Source organism: Humulus lupulus, chromosome 4 (assembly GCF_963169125.1).
Source record: "Humulus lupulus chromosome 4, drHumLupu1.1, whole genome shotgun sequence".
NCBI lineage: Eukaryota > Viridiplantae > Streptophyta > Magnoliopsida > Rosales > Cannabaceae > Humulus > Humulus lupulus.
The window spans coordinates 67,067,476-67,073,889 of NC_084796.1; positions in this window are offsets into that span (position 1 = coordinate 67,067,476).

The window sequence follows — 6,414 nt, forward strand, 5'->3', positions numbered from 1 at the left end:
GAGCATAAGACAACCATTTGAGGTAAGAATTACTCTGAACTTTAAGATTAAATTCAGTTGGTTTATTTAAGCTATGGTGTTGATGCATGTTAGATAATTGGGAAATTGAGTTTTGAGATTTTGATGAGTTTAATTTAGTATTTAGTTGGGTTTGATTGCTGGAAAGAGGTATATTGTTTTTGAGGATTTAATTGGAAGGTTGGGATGGAATCTAGTGAGTTTTGGCTGGGTTCGTGGTGATGAGCCGCGACTCTTTTATGGTGAGCTGCGGCCTGCGAAGAATATTTTGGAGCCAGTAGGGCTCGGATGCAGGGGCGGGCCGCGGCGCCTCAGAGGCGCGCCGCGCCGCGACACGTGTTGGTTTCCAGGGAGGCCGAGCCTCTAGAATTAGAGGCGGGCCGCGGCTCGGGTGTGAGGGGTCGCAGCTCTTAAGGGAAATTTTAGCTTAAATGGGATTTTTAGATTGGGAACCTAACCATTTGGGCTTGGGATTGATTTTATTTCCTTGTTAAGTGGAATTTGATGACCCGGAGGCTAAGAGTTGGTCTGGAAGCTGTTATTTACTTGTTATTGATGGGAACTTCCTTATCACGGTTGTGACTAGGTTTTCGCTAAGGACTTGAATCGGGGATCGTACTCAGAGGGTCGTCGCTAGTAACCCGCATTCAGACCAAATGTAAGAAAACTGCACCTGTTATGTGAATGCATGATTAGAGCTTAGTTAAGGTGATGAACATGATTATAATTATGTTGCGAATGTCTGATTAGGTACGCTGTAAAGTGCATTATTATGACTATGCTTATGACTGTTGAGTGAATGTATTATAATGCATTGTATGACTATTTGATAAGTATGCTATATGGAACATGAGACTGTCCGTTATGACTGTGAAGCTTAGTTTATAAACTAGGGTATTAATAGGATGTTAAGTGGGGATCAACTTATTAGTTGAGAATATGATGGGCTCTAGGAGATTCTTAACAATTGGAAATCCCAAGCCTTCAACTTATAAGTTGGAGGCACGTGGTGGCTTGACTTATAAGTCAAGGACATAAGGAACTTAGTTTATGAACTAAGATTGGCATTATGCACGTGGAGTGTAGGCCACCATGGCTGGGCCACCCTGGAAGTGCGACATGCACTTGACTGTCTCGGATGCCAACAACTTGAAAGAGAGTGCGACATGCACTTGTGTGACTCTATAGTCTCCAATTGAGTTTAATGAATGCGCTGGATTCAATTATTACTGTTTGATGGTTGTTTTATTCACTGAATTGTTGATTATGTTTTCTTGCTGAGTCTTCTGGCTCACAGGTGATTTGTGGTGCAGGTAAAGGTAAAGAGAAACTCAACCAACCTTGAGTCGAAGGGCATTATCAGTGGTATGTACATATGCAGTCCGCTCGACCACCACGGCCGAGATGCTCAAAGGAACTAAGGTTGAACCCAGCTTTTGCCGCTTAGGACGGCTTAATGTGTAATCTGAGTTTTGTAACAGGCTTTTAAACTAATGTTTTTGGGATCCCATGTAAAGAACTAGTTATTAACTTAATGGAAATGTTTATGAAATGATCAAAAGTTTTTAATACCCAAACCTTAGTGGCTAAATCACATGTTTAGTCCAAATGACTTGTTAGCAAGTCCAGCACTGGTTTCAAAACACACTTGGTAATGGACCCTAATTAGCAGGGCGTTACAGTAGAAGAGGATTGGGCCAATCTCGGACCAATAGAAGCACTCGAAGAAGTGGAGCTCGATGAAAATGATGCCATATGGGTGGTAAAGATAGGGAAAAACCTCCCCAAGGATGCGAGCTAGAAACTAATTCGCTTCTTGAGGGAAAATCAATATGTGTTTACATGGTCACACCCGGACATGGTTGGGATCAGCCCAAACATTATAAGCCATGCACTCAACATAGACAAAAGCTTCCCTCCAATGCAATAGAAAAGAAGGCTACTGGACGATGAAAGGAAGAAGGCCTTGAAAGAAGAGGTCGAAAGGTTGAAGGAAAATCGATTTATCTGAGAAGCTTTCTATCTCGATTGGATAGGCAATCCTGTGCTAGTTACGAAGGCCCAATGGAAAGTGTCGAACTTGCATTGATTATTCAGATCTCAATAAGGCATGTCCAAAGGATCGCTTTCCCTTACCTCGAATTGATCAACTCGTAGATGCCATCGTAGGTCACGGTATCATGTCATTCATGGATGCATACTCTTAATATAACTAGATAGCCATGCATGCACCTGACCAATAACATACGAGTTTTATGAACGATAAAGGCTTGTATTGCTACAATGTGATGCCTTTCGGGCAAGTCAGAGCTACATACCAAATATTGGTGAATAGGATGTTTGCCGAACAAATAGGGAATAACATGGAAGTTTATGTGGATAATATGATAGTCAAATCCAAGCATAACTGTAACCATGTGGATGATCTCGCTGAATGCTTCGCTGTACTTTGGAAGTACAAAATGAGACTTAACCCACATAAATGCTCATTCGGAGTATCCTTTGGAAAGTTTCTCGGATTCATAGTAAATGCTCGGGGCATAGAGGAAAACCCGGATAAGATTAAGGCATTAATCAATATACCCACACCTCAAAAAAACAAAGATGTCCAGAGCCTAACTGGACAAATGGCAGCGTTAAGTAGGTTCATCTCGAAATCTACAAATAGATGCCTCCCATTGTTCAATCTTTTGAGAGGGGGCAAGAAGTTTGAGTGGTCGGACGAGTGTGAGCTTGCATTTCCAAAACTTAAGAAGCACCTCGCCGAACCACCAATCTCATCCAAGCCAATCATAGGGGAAGTATTGTGCTTATACCTCTCCACAATCAAGCATGCAATCAGCATGGTACTTGTTCGAGAGGATAAGAAAGTGGAAAAACCTATTTACTATGTTAGTAAAAGGTTACTGGGGGCAGAGTGGAGATATCCGCTAATGGAAAAGCTAGCTTTGTGCCTGATACATGCATCTCAAAAGCTTCGACTTTATTTCCAAACACATCCTGTGCACGTGTTGACTGATCAACCCTAAAGGCAAGTACTATCAAAGCCTGAGGCCTCTGGGAGATTGTTAAAATGGGTTGTCGAACTCGAGCAGTTCGAGATCTCCTATCATCCAAGAACAATGATCAAAGTGTTGGCCTTAGCGGATTTCATAGTTTAATGTAAAGGAATCACCAACGAGGAAGTCATAACCTCAACCCGTGAGCTGTGGAGACTTTACGTCGATGGATCTTCTAATGAGAATGGGTTAGGGGTATGAATCATCTTGATCACTCTAAAGGGAAATCGGTTTCATTCAGCTTTACAATTTGGCTTTGATGCGTCAAATAGCGAGGCTGATTACGAAGCACTATTAGCAGGACTCCGGATAGCTTCCGATCTCAAGGTGAAGGCCATTCACTGCTATAGTGATTCCCAATTAGTCGTTAACCAGGTTTAAGGAGAATATCAAGCTCGTGACATTAAAATGGCAGCGTTCGGGGCCATAGAATAGGTTCAGTGGGAGCAAAACTCAGGACGCTCTAGCTAGGCTCACCATGAACAAAGAGGCTGACACACTCAATGTGGTGTCAGTTGAATTCTTACTGGTCCCAAGCTTAACCGAGCCCGAGGAAGAAGATGTCAACATGATTAACTCGCAACCTACCTGGATGACCCCCATAATTGACTATCTCGAAACCGAGAGTCTGTTAACAGACAGAAACGAGGCTAGGAAACTTATGTACAAAATACCTAGATACACCATCTTGGAAGGGAATTTGTACAGAAGAGGGTATTCCATGCCTCTACTACCTCTACTAAGGCGTGTGACTCCGCCCGAACCGAGAATTATATTTTAGAAGAAATCCATGAAGGATTTTGCGGAGACCACACTGGGGGGCATAGTCTGTCAAAAAAGGTGATATGGAAAGCGTAACGTCCCAAATTTCCTAATAAGGCTTAAGGCCCTGATTACGGGGCCAGTATGACAAATTATGTGATTATATGATATTTATGTGTATCGTTATGTGATTATGTGAGTTATATTATAATATGACTTGATATGCATGTTTAAGTGTATTAAATATGCATGTGGGCCCAATTCTGTTTAATTAGGAAATTTTCATAATTTGGCCCATTTTTGGTGTATTTGGCATATATGTGATATATGTGTGGGACCACATTATTATGTGAATATGTTTGGGTTACTCGGCATGAGACGATCCTAGGAAGCAAGCTAGTGGGAAAGTCACAACAGGACCCATACTTGACTCGGAGTGAGTCAAGGGGTATTTTGGGTATTTAGCACATTATTGGGATATTGGGTAATGGGAATAAATATTTGATGATAAACTGGGAGTTATTAAGATCATGAGGGAATTATGGGAATTTTGGCTGTTTTACCCCGGTGGCATTTTTGGGACCCCAAGCATTAGGATTTGCTTAAGGTTACTAAAGCGCGAAGTAACTTGTTAGAATTATAAAAGAATGTTCAGAACGTTCTCTCTCTCTCTCTCTCTCTCTCGTTCCCTTTTCGACACCCGTTCGCATTTTCGAAGGAAACTCGAGTTTTATGACTCAAATTCAAGCAAGGATTGAGGCATAGCTATTCTAAGGAATATTAGAAGCTTATTAGCAGGAGGATTTAGTTGGGAAACGACTCAATCAGAGGTAATCCAAGTTTTAAGTTTTCAAGTTTTTAAGCTTTGATTGGATTTTATGTTTTGATGAGTTTTTGGATGGTTTGAGACTTAGGTTTTAATGGTTTTGGATAATTGGGATACTTGGGAACTTTGATTTTGGGATTTGGATATGTTTGGATAGGTTTTTGGAAGGTTTTAAGTGGGAAAAAACGTAGGAAATAGCTGATTTCATGGTCAAGTTGTGACCTTGTTCTAGCTAGTCACGACTCAAGTGGGGACAAGTCGCGGCCCGCACCCTGAAGCCCAAGTAAAGGCTCTTTGTTTAGGGGGCAAGTCGCGAACCTCAGGGTCAAGTCGCGACCCGCCTGTGTAGTTCTGCCTAGATATGGTTTTTAGTCCTGGGAAGTTAACTCTAAGGGTCTGGGATCAATCCTACTACATAGTTTGGCAGGATTCAACGCCCCAGAGGCTAGGATTTGGTCCAGAAGTATTTATTTACTCATTTTGATGGGATTTTATATTATGGTTGTGCCTAAGTTATCGCTAGGGGCTTGGAAACAAGATCATGCTTGAGGGTCGTTTATTGGTAACCTGTGCTTCGACCAAAGGTAAGAAAACTACACCCAGTATGTGAAGTATGTGATGCATATGGTACATGTGGTTATGGCATGGCATACATGTTGAATATGGAATTGATCAGTGCTTGAGTCTCTGTAATTGTGTATGATTATGACTATGCTTGTGATTATTGATAAAGCATGCTTAATGCCTTATATCTGGATGTTTGAATGTGCATGATTATAATTATGATTGTGAATGTTAATGAGGCATGTTAAGTGCTCTATAAATGGACATTGATTTCATTACATATGTCTGGCGGCATGGCTTACTTGTGAATAGCACTGACTTATTAGTCAAGAAACAACATTGGTGTTTAGTATTAGTTGTGAAGTTATGACTTATCAGTCAACATCGACAGTAGCACTGAGCACTGGTTGTACGGTATTGGCTTATGAGTCAAGAGAGGTATTAGCGTGTTTAACGCATGCCGAAATGAGTAGAACTAATCAACATGAGCATTAAATGCTTGACCGACCTATTGGTCGAAGAAAACTAAAGCGCTTGTCTAGTCTAAAGGCTAGTTACTTAGAGCTAGGGCCAAAAAGGCTCAGTTGATTGAAACGTCACATGGCTTGGGGTGCGAGACCCCAGAGAGTGACTTATTAGTCATCTATCCAAAGAGTGACTTATTAGTCATCTATTCAGAGAATGACTTATTAGTCATCTACCCAGAGAGACTTATGAGTCATCTATTCAAGAAGAGACTTATTAGTCGTCTACCTCAGAGAGACTTTTTAGTCATCTGCCTCAGAGAGAGAGACTTATTAGTCATCTACCCCAGAGAGTGACTTATTAGTCATCTACCCCAGAGAGAGACTTATTAGTCGTCTACCCAGAGAGTCTTATTAGTCATCTATTCAGGGCAAGACTTATTAGTCATCTACCTCAGAGAGACTTATTAGTCATCTACTCAGAGCGTAGGACTCCACAATCATTTATTTGTACCTGCTTGCATGCGTGAATAAGGTTATTACTGCTAGGCATGTTTATTATGATTTAGTGACATGTTATTGTCTGCTTATAATCATATTTTAGTTTTCTTGCTAAGCCTCTGCTCACGAGTGTTATGTGGTGCAGGTGAAGGCAAAAGAAAGCTGGACCATCCTTGAGTTGGAGAGCTTAGGTGACGATGTGTACATATGCGGTTGCTCG